This window comes from Monodelphis domestica, chromosome 1 (genome assembly GCF_027887165.1).
Source record: "Monodelphis domestica isolate mMonDom1 chromosome 1, mMonDom1.pri, whole genome shotgun sequence".
Lineage (NCBI taxonomy): Eukaryota > Metazoa > Chordata > Mammalia > Didelphimorphia > Didelphidae > Monodelphis > Monodelphis domestica.
In genome coordinates, this window is record NC_077227.1 from 273,206,557 (window position 1) to 273,222,964 (window position 16,408).

General features: G+C 36.7%; 1 protein-coding gene and 1 pseudogene across 1 annotated transcript in view; one reads left to right on the top strand and one right to left on the bottom strand.

Moving 5' to 3' along the window:
* KCNH5 (potassium voltage-gated channel subfamily H member 5) overlaps positions 1-10,855 on the bottom strand; it is a 584,985-nt gene extending 574,130 nt beyond the window's left edge. Inside the window, exon 1 of the transcript XR_457421.2 lies at positions 10,673-10,855. The gene's annotated coding sequence lies outside the window, so the exon portion shown is untranslated. The remainder of the gene's footprint in view (positions 1-10,672) is intronic.
* A 75-nt stretch (positions 10,856-10,930) lies between these two features.
* On the top strand, positions 10,931-13,735 carry LOC100022117 (A-kinase anchor protein 4-like; annotated as a pseudogene).
* Positions 13,736-16,408: the final 2,673 nt, after the last annotated feature.

The window sequence follows — 16,408 nt, forward strand, 5'->3', positions numbered from 1 at the left end:
AATGGCCTGATACTTATAAAGTTCTTAGAAGATGCATGAATTATCCTCCTTATTAGAATGTAAACAATTTAACTTCATTAAATCTCTTATGATTTGTCTTTGATGTTTTATTTTTATGTTTTTCTTGAATCTTGTGTTTGAATGAAATGATTGAAAGTCCTCTGCTTAACTAAATAGTCATTCCCCTCCCCTCAGAAGAATTATATTCAGTTTTGCTGGATAAATGATTCGTGATTTCAGTCCTAGCTCCTTTGCCTTCTGGGACATCTATTCCAAGCCCTTTAGCTACTTTAACATGGAAGTTGCTAAATCTTACAGGATCCTAATTATGGCTCCACGATATTTGAATTTTTTTCTTTCTAACTGCTTGCAACAATTTCTCCTTGACCTGGAAGCTCTGGAATTTGGCTATAAAGTCATTGGAAGTTTTCATTTTGGTAATTCTTTTAGGAAGTGTGATCAAGGTAGTCTTTCTGTTTCTATTTTACCCTCGCTATCTAAGATATGAGTACAGTTTTCCTTGATAATTTATTGAAATATTTTTCCAATGATATAATTTGCAATTTTTTCTGTTTGTCATTCTTTTGACTTTTGTTTTATTGTTTCATGGTGTCTCACAGAGTTCTCAGCTTCAACTTGCCCATTTAGAATTTCTAAGGATTTATTCTCTTCATGGAGCTTTTTACTTCCTTTTCTATTTGGCCTATTCTGCTTTTTAAAGAGTTTTGTTCTTCATTGAATTTTTCTTTCTCTTTTAATGGTAGGCCAAATTATCTTTTCAAAGGTATTTTCTCTATTTTTCATGCCTCTTTTACCAACCTTTTCATTCTTTTTTAATGATTTTATAACATCATTCATTTCTTTTCCCAATTTTTTCTCTAGTTCTCTTATTTCTTTAAGTTGGGTCCAGTTAGCATTTTTCTTTGAGGCTTTGCTATACTTGTTTTCATATTGTTGTCTTCTACTGAATTTGTATCTTGCTTTTCCTTGTCCTCAAACTATGTTTTTATATTAAAGTTCTCTTTTTGTTGTTTGCTTATTTTTAGCCTTTTTCTTGGTTTTGAATTTTATTTTAAAGTTGAGCTCTGCTCCCACATTGTAAGGAGACACTGTCCAAAGTTTTACGGATTTTTTGTAATACTAAAAAGAAAAAAGAGTAGAACTTTTTGAATGCATATAAGAGGAAAGATTAGAATTCAGAAGAAAATAAGACAGCTTCAGAAATAAAATGTATTATCTATATTTTTAAAGGAGCATAAAAGAGGTTTGTGGTTTTAAACAGGTCCCATAAGAAGAATCAAAAATATTGGGAATTATTAACCCATTGTTTGATAAAGTAGAAAATTACTCAAGGAAAAACTCCTTATTTGAGTAAAAAAAACTGGGAAAACTCAAAAATCATCTAGCAGAAATTAAGCTTAGACCAATACCTTGCAACATATTCTACAATGCATTCTAAAAGGACAGGTTACCTTAATATTAAAAATCATAATAGTAAAAAATTAGAAGAGAAGCAGATAACATACTTCTCAGAATTACAGAGATATATTCCTAACAAACAACGAATGGAGGTAATTCTAAAAGTCAAAATAAAGTTTTAATTACATGACACTGAAAAGCTTCTGCACAAACAATATTAATAATGTACCAGTGATAAAAATGAAAGTGGTCAAATGGGGAAAAATAATGGATAAGTATTGGTTATTCAAGGAAGAATACTATGTACATATATACACACATGTATACATATATGTCATGTGTGATACATATACATTCAAATTAATTTCCCTAATTGAAAAGTGGTAAGAGGATAGGAGCAAACTATTGACAATCATGTGAAATAATACTACAATTCACTTATAATAAGCAGAAAGCAAAAACAAAAGAAATCTAGTTTTTATCTCACTCCTTTAAAATTGTTAAGAAAGTGGAATAATCCAATATGTAATCTTAAATTAGATCGCCCATGAAATTCAAGTAAGAAGTAGAAAAGTATGTTGAGGCCTCAATGAACTTGAATTTCTATGAAGAAGGAATACAGAGTAGTGGAGAGGGTTGTGCATAGTTTTAGACTGATACATTTTGGCTTGAATTCCACTTTAAATACTTAATATGTGGCCCTGCATAATTCATCTAAGCTTTCTGAGTCACTGTTTCTTCAACTTTTTAATGAAAGGGCTGGGCTCTTGTACTATAATTTATTTTCTATTTCAAATAAATTTGTATTGATGTCTTCTGTTTCTTCCAGTTACCACAATTCCCAAAATACACTTCACCCCCTCAAAGAAGACATGCCATATTAAAAAAAAATAGTTTTTAAGACCAAAACAAAAAAAGAAGAAAAATTGGCATAACTAATCCATATACTGAAAAAGTCTGAAAATATGTATAATATACAATACTTCTGGACACCCCATTTCTTCAAAGATGTAGGGTGAGGATGTCTTTTCTCATAAATCTTCATTCAAGCCATATATATTCTTTATAATTTTATGGCATTAACATTTTTTGTTGTTCTTTCCATTTACATTGTAGTCTTATCTGTTGTTTTCTTAAATCTGCTTACTTTGCTTCAGTTCATATAGATCTTTTCATGCTTTTCTTTATTGCATTTATCATTTCTTATATTATACTTTTACTGTATTATATGCATGTATTGATTTGCTTAGCCCTATTCCTAAATAAATGGGCATCTACTTTTCCAAAGCTCTGCTATCACAAAAGTGCTGCTATAAATTTTTTAAAGTATATTAGAATTGTCTTCTTACCATTGATCTCTTTGAGGGTAAAAGTCTAGTGGTAGAATATTTGGCTCAAAAAGTATTGAGACCTCTGATGAAGAGAAAATTAAGGTAATTATAAGGATATTTTACATAATTATATTATAATAAATCTGATAAAGTAGGTAGAATGGATGAATATTTCTAAAAAATACACATGCCTAGATTAACAAAAAAAGAAAAAGAATACTTAAAATAATCCCATCTCTGAAAAAGAAATTGAACAAGCCATCAATAAACTCCCCAGGAAAAAATCCCCAGGGCCAGATGAATTCATAAGTGAATTCTATCAAACATTTTAAGAACAATTAAATCCCAGTATTATACAAACTATTTGATGAAATAAGCAAAGAAGGAGTCTTACCAAATTGTTCTTATGCCATAAATATGGTACTGATATCTAAGCCAGGAAGACCAAAAGCATAGAAAGAAAATTATAGACCAATCTCCTTAATGAACATAGATGCAAAAGTCTCAAATAAAATACTGGCAAGGCAAGTGATCATGAGAGTTAGTCACTATGACTAAATGGGATTTATATTGGGAATGCAAGGCTGGTTTAATATTGGGAAAACCCTCAGCAAAATAGACCATATTAATAATCAAACTAACAGGAATCACATGATTATCTCAAAAGACGCAGGGAAAAGCCTTTGACAAAATACAACATCCATTCCTATCAAAAACACTGGAAAGTATAGGAATAAATTGGCCCTTCCTCAAAATAATAAATAGTATTTATTTAAAACCATCAGTAGGTATCATCTGCCATGGGGATAAGGCTTCCCAGCAAGAACAGGAGTGAAGTAAGGATGTCCATTATCACCAGAATCATTTAATGTACTAGAAATGCTCGTGGTAGCAATTAGAGAAGAAAAGGAAAATGAAGTAAATTAGGCTATGAGGAAACTAAACTATCTCTCTTTGTAGATGATATGATAGTATGCTAGAGAATCCTAAAAAATTTAACTAAAAAGCTAGTGGAAATAATTAATAACTTAAGCAAAGTTGCAGGATACACAATAAACCTACATACATCATCAACATTTCTATATATCCAATAATAATCAGCAACAAAAGTTAGAAAGAGAAACTCCATTTAAAATCACTCTAGATATTTGGGAATCTCTCTACCAAGATAAACACAGGAATTAATTATATGAATACAACTACAAAACACTTTTCACACAAATAAAACTAGTTCTAAACAACTGGAAAAACATTAATTGCTCATAGGTAGGATAAACTAATATAATAGAAATTGTAATCCTACCAAAATTAATTTATTTGCTGCCATACCTATCAAACTACAAAAAAAAACTATTTTATAGAACTTGAAAAAATAATAACAAAATTTATCTGGAAGAACAAAAGTTCAAGAATATCCAAAGAACTAAATGAAAAAATGTGATGGATGGTGAGCTAGCAGTACCAGATCTTAAACTGTACTATAAAGTAGTGACCATAAAAACATCAAAACAATCTAGTACTGGCTAAGAGTTAGCAATGGGGATCAATGGAGTAGCCTATGGGTAATGAACTCAGTAATATAGTGTTTGATAAACCCAAAGATCCCAGCTTCTGGGAACTACACAAACTGATGTGGTGTGAAATAAGAACCAAGAGAACATTATACACAGTAATTGAAATATTGTGAGATGATCAAACGTAATGGATTTTGCTACTAGCAATCCAATGATCCAGGACAATTCTGAGGGACTTATGAAAAGGAATGTTATCTACATCTAGAGAAAGAACTGTTGGAGTAGAAATGCAGAAGAAAATGTATGATTTATTATTTGTTTATTTGGGTATATGATTTGGGGTTTTGGTTTTATAAGATTACTCTCTTACAAAAATGAATAATATGGAAACAGGTTTTGAGTGATAATACATGTATAACCCAGTGGAATTGGGAATAATTAAAAATTTATACCTTTCCCCTATATTACCTTTCTTTTTATCCTATCAATTAAATGATTCGTTTCTCTCTTCCTCTCTTCTTTTTAAATTAAATTGTTTTTGTTCTTTTCTTTTTTCTTTTTTGTTTTTTTGCTTTGAGACCACATCTCCCTATCTTACTCAAACTGGAAGCATAGTAACTGTTCCTGGAGTGAATCCCACTATTAACTGGCGCAAAACATTGGCCTTTTTCATTTCTAACCTGGGTTACTGCATTCCTCCTTACGCAATGATCTTTCTCTCCTTGAGCCTTACCATATTTCTGCCAGACAGTGCAGATGCTTGATGGATTTTAGCCCTACTGCAGCTAAGAATTCTTAAACTCAAGTGATCCACTAGCTTCAATCTCTATTGCAAGTTTGTGCTACGACACTTAGTATCCATAACTTTTTCAAAGCATTTCTTTATCTTGTTCTTAACATCAATCTTTCATTTCCACTACTTTTTCCTGAACTTGTATTCTTTGAATTATTTTCCACACCAGGAATTTTTAAACTTTGTTGTGTCACAGAGGACTTTAGCATACTGGTAAAGTCTAATATTATTGTGGCTTGTCATCTACTTTTATAATTAAGGAAATGCTAAATTTCAGTAAAAAGTTATGAAAATAAAATTTTTTGCCATTAAAGTTCATGTACCCTCTGAAATCTAACAGTGGATCCCCTAACAAATCTGTGAATCCCAAGATAAGAATCCCTGGTTTATAGTACTTCTTTCATCTCTGTATTATTCGTGGAAATAAAGTTTCTAAAGTACTGTTATACCTCTTTCCTCTAACAAATTTCTGTGTACCTTTGAACATCCCACTGTTTGGAGGCAACTTGGAGCCATAGTGAATATAAAGTGCTGGACCTGCAGTTAGAAAGACCTGGATTTGTATCTGGCCTCACATACTAATATCACTTAATCTGTCCACCTCGGTCTCCTCACCTGCAAATTGTTATTTACAGGATAATAGTAGCATGTGCCTCCAAGATTTGCTGAGAGGATCAAATTAGTAAATGTTTGTAAATGTTTAACACATAGTAAATGCTTAACATGTGTTCATGTCCTTCTGACCCTTTCTTTTTTTCTTTTCTTTTCTTTCTTTTTTTTTTTTTTTGCATCTCACTTTAAAATAAGAGATTTGTGAGGAGGTAACAAAGATAGAAGTATTGCCTCATGGTAGAAATGACTATATTCCAAATTCTGCGGTCCAGGACTACTCTTTTCCCTCCCAATAATCATTCTCTTTCCCATATGCTATGTAATATCCTCTGTGGTTATATACACTCTCACCCTTCTGGTTGTTTGTTATACTCCTGGGAGCTCAAATTTCCCTCTTTCTGGGGCAGGATATTGTTCATGGAGAAACAACACCTCAGAAGCAGTGATAATCCTGTAAACCAACTCCCTCCATAATCAACTCTTTATTATGTCCCTATATCCCATAAAAGACACAAACCTCTTCCTCTCTGGGTCTTCAGTGGGATTTCTTCTCCTCATTAAATTTAGACCTCCCTATTTTATTTCCCCATTTTAATCTCTACCTTTTTCTACCTCTCCCACAATTCTTTAACCCTCCTTCTTGCTGAAGGACTATTTATTGTAACTGTTGTTCAAGCATTCAGTAATTTCTAATGCTTTTGTCCACTGAGTTTTCTTGGCAAAGATACTGGAGTGGTTTGCCATTTCCTTCTCCAGTGTATCCCCATTTTGTAAGATAAGAAACTGAGGCAAATTGGGGTTGAGTTGCTTGCCCAGTGTCCTGCATCTATAGAAAATGTGTGAAGCCAGATTTCAACTGAGGTCTTCCTGACTCCAGGTGTAGTGCTCTATCCACTGCACTACCTTGTTGCCCTTTGAGAAACTATGTCATACATGACATCCTTTTCTCTACTTCTTCCTCATGATTTGTACACTCTACCATTCCACAATTCTGTTCCACAAAACACATTAATTCTTTGTAGGAAGGTTGTAAGGTTTAGTTAGTCTAACAGTCAGCAAGCATTTAATAAACACTTACATATGTCAGGCACCGTGCTAAATGCAGAGAATACAAACACAAGCAAAAAGAAAGCAGGTCCTGTCCTCAAAGAGTGTACATTCTGATGGAAGAAGGTAAAACATAAAGGGAAGATGAAAAGCAGAAATGAGGTTCCAATGGGGGCATGATAAAGTCCAGAGAAGGAATTAAGACATGGTTGATTTGGTTACCCTCTTTAAATAGAGGTTTTGAGAGGAGTCAACCAAGCAGTGGGAGATGCCGCAGAAATAGAAAATACTTACAATATATTAATTTAAGGAATGGAGTGAGCTTCCAAGTTAAGTTTTGGGGGCATGGTGTAGAAAGTCTTGAGTGCAGTCTGGAGAATGACACTCAATAGTATTTCAAGGAGGCCCTTTCACCATTACTTCTATTTCTTTAAATTCTGCATCCACCACTTCCCTTTTATGTTCTTTCTTTTTTAATCTTTTAATGTTCCATTCGTGGGAAAGAGTTGTGTTTTGTGGAGAAATATGTTATGGGCATGAATGCATCAAATATGCATTTTTATTTAGCCTACCTATTTTTTATTTTTTTATTTAGAATATTTTTTCCATGGTTATATGATTCATGATTTCCCCTCCTTTCTTCCCTCCCCCCTCCTGGAGCTCCAGGTTCCACTGGGTTATACATTATATTATTATTATACATTAGCAAACTCTTCAAATGAAGGTATTACTTTTGCTTTTCTTTGTATCCCAGCACTTAGCACAGTGCCTGGCAATCACTGTCAATAAACATTTATTAGGTACCCAAAATGTGCCAGGAATTGTGCTAGGTGCTCAAAAATACAAGAAAACTATAAGATAATCCCTATTCTCAAGGAGCTCACAGTCTAATAAGGAATACAACTTACAAAGTGCTATGTATAAACAAGCTAAGTACAGAACTAAGTCAGAAATAATCAATAGAAGAATAAAATTAAAGTTAAGGGGGATCAGGAAAAGCTTTCTATAGAAGGAAGGATTTTTAGCAGAGATCTAAATTTAGTAAAATTTATTTAAGAAGCTTACTTAAACATATAGTAAATGCTAATTATCCTCAGATAAATTTTAGACCCCTTTCCTTTAGGTATGGTAGGGTCATACATATTGGTCTCCTACTCCAGATCATCCATGGCTTTCAATTCTTTCTTTCTCTGGCTCAGAGGACTCAGTATCTGTCACTCTTTTCAGGGTTAGAGAAAGTAGTTTGGGTATTCTAACAAGATGTCTGTAGCTTTGGGGGTTTTCCTAATTCAGGATTTACTGAATATAGAAGGATGTCTGATTCCCTGTGCCTTTCATCGTCATAGTTACATAAATTTAATAGCTATTCTTCCTTGCAATGGAGTTAGAAATGGCCAGGGGATGGGACATTGTGTCATAGTCTCTGCAGAAGGTTCCAAATCCATAAGTAGGTACTAGACACAAGTCTGCAGTTTGATTTGTGTGAGGTGAAGCCTCATAAGGAAGGAGTGCCAAGAGTGCACCTCAGGTATTAGACCCATGCATTGTAAACCCAAAAGACCTTAATGGCTTTCTTGTTTTCTTATCTTCTGAATTCAGCTTCAATTATTCTACCTTTGCCTCATAATTTCCCTTTGTTTTGGAGTGAGAAAGGACAAAGTTCGAGGAAGAACAAATGAGTGGAAATTGGCGAAAATGGCTAACCCACCATTTTATTGTCCACTTGGACAAGAACTCCCTTGTCGCCTTATTTTACAGATGAGGAAACTTATGGTCATAGAATTTAAATGGCTTACTTAAGATCACACAACTAATGTGTTCAAGATGCCAGATTTTCATCCCAGTGTTCATAACTATAAGTCTAGCACTCTATCCACTGTGTTACATTGTCTTTTGTGGTTCTATTTATTTCATTCCACTTTAATTCATGTCTTCTCATGTCTCAATGGATTCCTCCTTTTATTAGGATGCAATGATATTTTTCAGCAGCCCACAATGATTAGAAATCTTCTTCAGGAAGCCTTTTTGAGTCTAATAGGCTATTTGACTGTTTTATACATAGTTGTTCAAGAGCTCCTTTGAATACTTTGTAACTTATACCTTTTCTCTGGCGATAAAATAAAGTCTATCCTACCCTTGTCCTGGATCCATAACTCAGAACTCAGTAGTAGGAGACACAAAGCAGCTAGGTGGAACTTGTCCTTATTGCAATGTCCCCATACCAGTTTGGTGGTGCTTTGGACTATGTTTGTGACCTCCTTTTGCCATGGTGCATATCCTTTTTCTAAACTCTGGAGTGCTCTCATGCATACTTCTGGCCAGATCTCATTCCCAGTGTCCACACACCTTTCTGTCTCCTATGCCAAGCTGAGTGGACAAAAGAATTATCATGACTTTTTTTAGAAATCCTCATCAGAATTTGGTCTAGTACATTTTCTAGATATGTTTAGAGGAAAGCTCTCCATACTGTTTCTTACCACTCCATCCTGGTTCTATTATCACATGTGTTTCTATTTTCAAAAGGCTCACAATATCACTAGTTTAACTTTTTTTGCTTTTCAGTCATTTTTCTGTCCTGTCCAACTCTTTGTAGATACATTAGTGGTTTTCTTGGCAAAGATACTGGCACTGTATGCCATTTCCTTCTCAAATTCATTTTACAGATGAGGAAATGGAGGCAAATAGAATTAAGTAAATTGCTCAGGGTCACACAACTAGTGCCTGAGGCCAGATTTGAACTTTGCAAGATAAGTCTCTGAATCCAGGCCTGGTGCTCTATCCACTGTTAAATTGCACTGCTCCATTAAATAAAAACTAAAATATTTTAAAAAAAAAAAGAGCAGCTAGATAGCACAGTGTATAGAGCAGTAAGCCTAGAGTTGGGAGAACCTGGTTTCAAATCTAGCCAAATACTTCTGTGGACTCCAGAAAGAGCTAGGGACTTAGAATACAACTGCCCCCTCCTCATAAAATTTTTAGTTTTCCTGATCTGTTTTTCAAAAAACCTTGAGAACAGCTTATATGTAGTCTGGGAAGTAGACCAGCTCCAGGAAGGGATAGTCCTGGAGAAGCCAGGAAGGAAGGAACATGGAGTTTCAAATGTAACTTTTCTTACTGTCCTGGGGGTTCTAAAATTTAATAATCAGTAACTAGGTATTATATTTTACAAAGTTTTATTAATAATAATTAAAGCACTGAACTCAGCGCAGTTGCACATGAAAAAAGAGAAAGAAGGAGTTATAGCCACTTAAATACAATCACGCAGAACAGGAGGACACAGAAAAGGGGAATTTTGGGAAATACTAGGGACTTCTGGGAGATAAAGTCCAAAGGTATAAAATCTCCATTAGTGGCAATGCAGTGATCCAGAACAAGTTGGAGGGATTTATGAGAAAGAACACTATCCATATTCAGAAGAACTGTGGGAGTAGAAACACAGAAGAAAAACAACTGCTTGATCCACATGGGTTGATGGGGATATAATTGAAGATATAGACTCTAAATGATCACTAGTGCAAATATCAACAATATGGAAATTAGTTTTGATCAAGGACACATGTAAAACCCAATGGAATTGGACATGGGCTACAGGAAGGGGTGGTGGAAGGGGAAGGAAAGAATATGATTCTTGTAACCAAGGGGAAATGTTCTAAATTAACTAATTAAATAAATTTTTTTATAAAGAAAAATAAATAAAATCTCCATTTATACAGTCCCAGAAAAGACTACCTGAGTCACATCACCAGTTCATGGTGTGTATGTAATGTTGAAAATCACACACTCAAGTTTGTGAACTTCGCAGCACCCCACCCCACCCCACCCCTCAACATGGGATTGGACAAGAGAAAGGGAAGGATCTTGTGTCAATATTATTATAAAAGTCTGTGTGCTTACACGTAAAGAGAGAGACATTTTGCCCTGAGCCTTTCCCTTCCCCTCCCCGTCCTCCCCCTTACCCTTTTATATGCTCTTTCATCAACAAAGCCGCGTCCTGTCAGCATCTTATCAATCTCCTGTCTGCTCATTAGAGTGATTTCTAGAGATGCTAGCTCCCCAAAACTCACTCTACACACTTCCTAGGTATGCAATCCTAGCCAAGTTACAGAAACACAATTACAGAGAGGTGTTTGTTTTTTTTGTTTTTTTATTGCCAACTCCCATGGTTTGTGAGGTCACTGGTCACCATGGAAACAGATGATGCCAGCCAGTTAAATTCCAGCCTCAGGCTGACTGCTGAGGCACTCCGGGAGTATGGAGAGGTAAAGAAGGAAGCAACATCTCCTCAGTCTGGTAGGGTCATCTCAGCACCAAATCACCACTCACAGGGAAAAGAAAACTTGCTCTCCATTCTGAAGCACTGTACCACTCTGCTATTGCAAAGATGTCTGATAATATTGACAGGTTACATAGTCATAGAGGAGTCTGCAAGGTTGATCTCTACAGCTCATCAGGACAATAAGATCAGGTTCGAAAAGTGATTTGCTTTGTTGACCTATCAACCCTCAATGTAGATAACAAAGACAAGGAAAGAGGACCTAGTTCAGAGGGAAAGACAGATCTGGAAAGCCTGGAGGAAAAGGATATCATCATCAAGGACACGGAGAAATTGAAGGATCCGTGTGCTTTTTCAAATAAGCACCTCGGACCCTATCAGTGTCCTCAGTTGGCTCCTTAACGACCTTCAGAAATTCTCTCTCGGCTTCTAGCACGCTCTGTGCCCCTTATCCTCTAGCTGGGAGCACAGTCGGAGTGCGGTACCCACCTTAAAGGCGGGTACCATAGCCATCCTAACAAAGACAACTGCTACAGCCTCTTCACAGACTAACTGAGCATGGACTGCAGGGGAAAACGTCCCCACAAAGTGGGCATAAGCAAGGCCAAGAACAACAACAACAATCAGTGTCCTTCAAGCCCTAAGTCACCTTGCCCACAGAGAGCATCTCCTGAGAAGGAATGTTCCTTAGATGACCTCTCCTTATACGTCAACCGCCTGTTCTCCCTTGTGATCCAGATGGCACGCAAGGACATCAAGGATAAGCTCTCAGAAGGAGGAAGTAAATGCTCACACCACTCCATCTCTGCCTCCAATGGAGACAAATGCAAGAACAGCCCCCGAAGTGCAGTCAGCAAGATTGCCTCCGAAATGGCCCACGATGCAGTAGAAGTAACTGCTGCTGAATTTTGTAGCCCTCCTGGAGACCCTGAACCGAAAGACTGCAAAGCCTTCGTATACACTGAATCCAAGCCTTGCAAGGGAGGATCTGACAAACAGGTCTGCCAGAAAGACAGTAAAGAGTTTGCTGACTCCATCAGCAAAAGCCTCATGGTGTATGCCAACCAAGTGGCCTCTGACATGATGGTCTCCGTCATGAAGACCTTGAAAGTACACAATTCTGGCAAGCCCATCCCAGCCTGTGTCGTGTTGAAGAGAGTCCTGCTCAAGTACACCAAAGAGATTGTGTCTGAATTCATCGATTCCTGCATGAAAAACTTACACAACATCACTGGAGTCCTGATGTGTGACAGTGACTTTGTCTGTGCTGTAAAGAGAAACCTGTTCAAACATGGCAGAAAGAATGCAGTTGACATCATGGAGGCTATGCTGAAACGCCTAGTCATTGCCCTCCTTGGGGAGAAAAAAGAAACAAAACCCCAGTGTATGGCAGCCTTTGCACAGCTGAAAGCCGGAACCTGTGATGGTAAGAACAAGAGCCTTGAAATTTCTGCCTTAAAAGCTGAGATGATGGGAAAAGGGAAAGAAAAAGGGAAAGCGAGGCCTGAACCATGCTATGACTACCCGAGCAGTGCCGAGAAAGTCAGCGAGCACATCCTCAAAGAAAGCCTCACTAAATGGAACCAAAAGCAAAATTGTGGCCAGAACAGGATAAATGGCAATAATGGCAGTAAAACAAGAACCTGCTGTGAAGAGAGGAGGGAGAAGATTAGCCCTTCCACTGATTCTTTGGCCAAGGACCTGATTGTGTCAGCCCTGATGTTGATCCATTACCATCTGACCCAGAAGGCCAAGGGCAAAGAATGTCAGGAAGAAACTGTCCCTGAATGTTAAACTTACATCCACAATGGGCTACAGTATGGCCCAGAGTGCCCATTATGAGAGATGTGGCAGCGACTAGAATTCCAAGGTACTCTCCATGAAACATCTGGAATCATGAAGCACTGATGGCCAACATGCCAGCCCATCCACTTTACCCAAAGAGCTGGATACTCAAAAACTGGACATGTCTAACATTGGTTTGATGCTCATCCAGAAACTCCTGAGTGACAGTCCATTCTGCCTGGATGAGCAATGTGAAGGTGAGCAAACGGGCTGAATCCAAGTCCGAAGTCTCTTCCTCTACATCAAAGTGGTCCAACAGGGGTGAGGAACACTTCTAAGACCATTGAGAATTTAACTTCATCAGTGGAATGAAACAAGTCAACCGTCAGTTCATTGACCAGCTGGTCAAATCTGTGATGAAACTGTGCCTTATCATGGCCAAATACAGCGACAACGGGGCAGACCTCACTGAGCTGGAAGAACAAGTTGGAGGCAAGCCCCCTCATTTCTAGGCCAGTATGCCATGATGTCCCCCTGATATCATGATAACCCTGGGCCTGAAGTCATTGTTAACAACCAGTCTTCCACCAGCAACCTGCAGAAGCAGCTCCAAGCTATGTTCCAATGGATTGCCACTTCACAATTCAATGTTCCCATGTTCTAGTTTATGGGAGACAAGGATGGTCAGCTTGAGAAGCTCCCAGAGATGTCAGCCAAGGCTGCTAAGAAACAGTACAGTGTTGGAGATCCCCTCCAAGATGTTAATGAAGTTTGCCAAGGAAAGACAACTCGATGAAGAGGTCGGTAACATGGCTAGAAAGCAACTGCTGGACTGCCTGCTCGCTAACCTGTGAGCCCACTCCATCGAATCCTCTCCATTATAATCCCACCACACATTCTGTCTCAGCCAGAGTGCCACACTCCCCATTATGGTAGTAAAATGCATGTTTCCACAATGGTATTGAATGACACAATGAGTGATTGTATCACGAATGACATTGAATGTATAATGAGCTGGGCACAAGACCAGCTTCTAGTTTGGTATATTATCAGGACCCATATATAACCCCTGTACAGTTTCATGGGTTGTTGTACTCAAAAATGTTACCATATGATAGCCAATCTTCTGGCTAACTGGGTCCTCAGGTGGCAGGTCCCAAGCCAGTGCTTTCCATAATTACAAGATCTTCCAGAGTTCTCTTTTCCCTAGTATAGCCTTCAAAAATTCAGACATGCTGTGAGTCATTATACTAGGCATTTAGAGAAGACCCTATCTCCCCAAAAAAGATAGTGTTGATAAAATACCAAATTTAACTTTCAAATTTCCCATTGGTGGCTGAACTATCTGCACAAAATTTATTATTATAGTCATTTAATCAGTCATCAAATTTATTAAGCACTCACTCTATGCCAGGCACTGTGCTGAGTGCTAAGGATATGAATAAAGGAAAAAAAAGTCCCATCCCTCAAGGAATTCACATTCTACTAGAGGGTGGGGAAAACTACTGCAAAGATCACAATATTGTTGCCAGTGACCCTGTAGGTGTAGAAACATTTCTCTACAAGTGTATTCTAAAGCATTGCAGTTTCCTTTTCCCAATCCCATTAATCATGTAAAATGCAAGTACAGCAGGCACTAACAAGAATGTTATAACAAAAGGCTGCATAACTTTGTATGTGAAAGTAGAAGAAAATGGCTCATGCCACTATTGATATGGATGACAAGTCAGATACTTGTTCAGAAAGGTTCTAAAGTTAGCTTATGCCACTAAAAGTTGGCCATAGATAATATCTTCTGTACCGATAGAACAGGTGTTTGTGAAGATAACAGGAAATATCACACATGGAAACAAAAGGTTCCAAAAATATACATTGAATGTGGTATTATTATTCTTTAAAGAAAATTAATCATTTTATGGGGACATTTAATTTCCTATACTATATACAAATGCCTAAAAAACAAAGTTTGCCATTATTTTTAAAAAGCCATATGAATTAGGCATAACTGAAAAAGTAAAGCTTGGATATCTGCTATTTTTAATTCATCATCCTTGCTTAGCCCAGTAATTACATTTTGAAGTTCTCTAGCATTTGAAGGTTGATTTAATGAATATGATTATTTGAAATACTCTTCCATTGTTTCTTATTAAAAAAAATCATGATTTACAGTTAGAATATTTTTCCTCACATCATGCTCCAAGAAAAGAAATAAAGTCAGTTATTATTCCTTTGCTTGCCTTTTAAAGCAATTGAATTGCATGTTGAGAAAAAGATTTTCCACTTCCATCATCCTCTTCGTGCATTATTGACTTTCAAATATTTTCTACTTTTTAGAATAAAAAAATAGTAATGTCTCAACACTTGTAATGTTAAGACTTCGACACATTTATCAGAAAGCTTATCAGAGTATACCTTATGAACCATACAAGTAATAGGCCAGAACTACCCTTGACAACCAGAAAGTATAAACTTGGCTCAGTGCTGAAGGAACTGGTGATTTGGGATAATACAGAAAACTTGGTCCCTTGGTCCTGTAGCCCATGATGATTATATTAAGAGAGAAAAATTGAATCAAAATTGCATCAGAATGAACCACTGAGGTAGGAGAAGTAGACTACTCTGTAGACCTTAGAGGGAGCCAGACCTTTCCTCTGTCTCTCTTTTCCCCTTCTTTATAGGTTCTGAAGATTCCATGATCCCTTCCACTCTCCTTTACCCCCAGGTCTAGAGATTAGTAGCAATTCTATGTTGTTACACTAACATTTGCCAAATCATGTAAAAGTTATATTTCCTCAGTGTACAATGAATTGGGAAGTATTTCTTTTACTTAACTTGACCTTGTTTGTATTTCTCTATTAGTTCTTTATCTATTAAATGAGTATAAGAAAAGTTCCTTTCCAATTAAAGCACGTCTACATATAGCAAAAAAACAGAAATAAAGTCAAAGTAGGGAGTCTTTCCACACAGCTCATAAAAAAAGAAACTGTCAGATAAAGACCAGAAGGTTCAGTTTATAGTTTAGATGGTCTCCATTTTGGTTGAGCATGAAGGCTCATGCCTATAATCTCTACTGCTAGGGGGATGAGACTTGTGGATCTCTTCAGTTTAGGAATTCTGATCCATTAAAGATGAAGGTAATCAGATGTCCACACTACATTTGGCATTAGTACGGTGAGCCCCTCAGTAGTAACCACTTTATCTAAGGAGGCTCATACCAAGTTAGAAACAGCAGACAAAGCTCCAGATAGATCAATAATGGGACCAGATCATTATTCCAGCCTGGGTAAGATAGACTCGGTGCTTAAAATTTTTTTCTTTAAGTAACACCATTTCTTAGCAATGCACAGTTAGCTAAAAAGTTCCTTAAAAAAATAAAACATTTTAAGTGGTTAGGCAGTTCCTAAAACTCATAGGTTTTACATAGGTGCAACCTCTGTGGCTACCAAAAATTTTATGGCTGAGTTTTGTATTCTTCCAAATAATGTCTCCAAAAATTTTCTGAAATCTCAGAGGCAAAGATATATGTGTGCCAGAAGCTACAGCATTTGTTAAAATGTTTGGTGTAATCCACTCTGATTTATTCTGCCATGAGGCATGCTGATGATTTTAATCCTCATATGTAGTCCATTGTGAC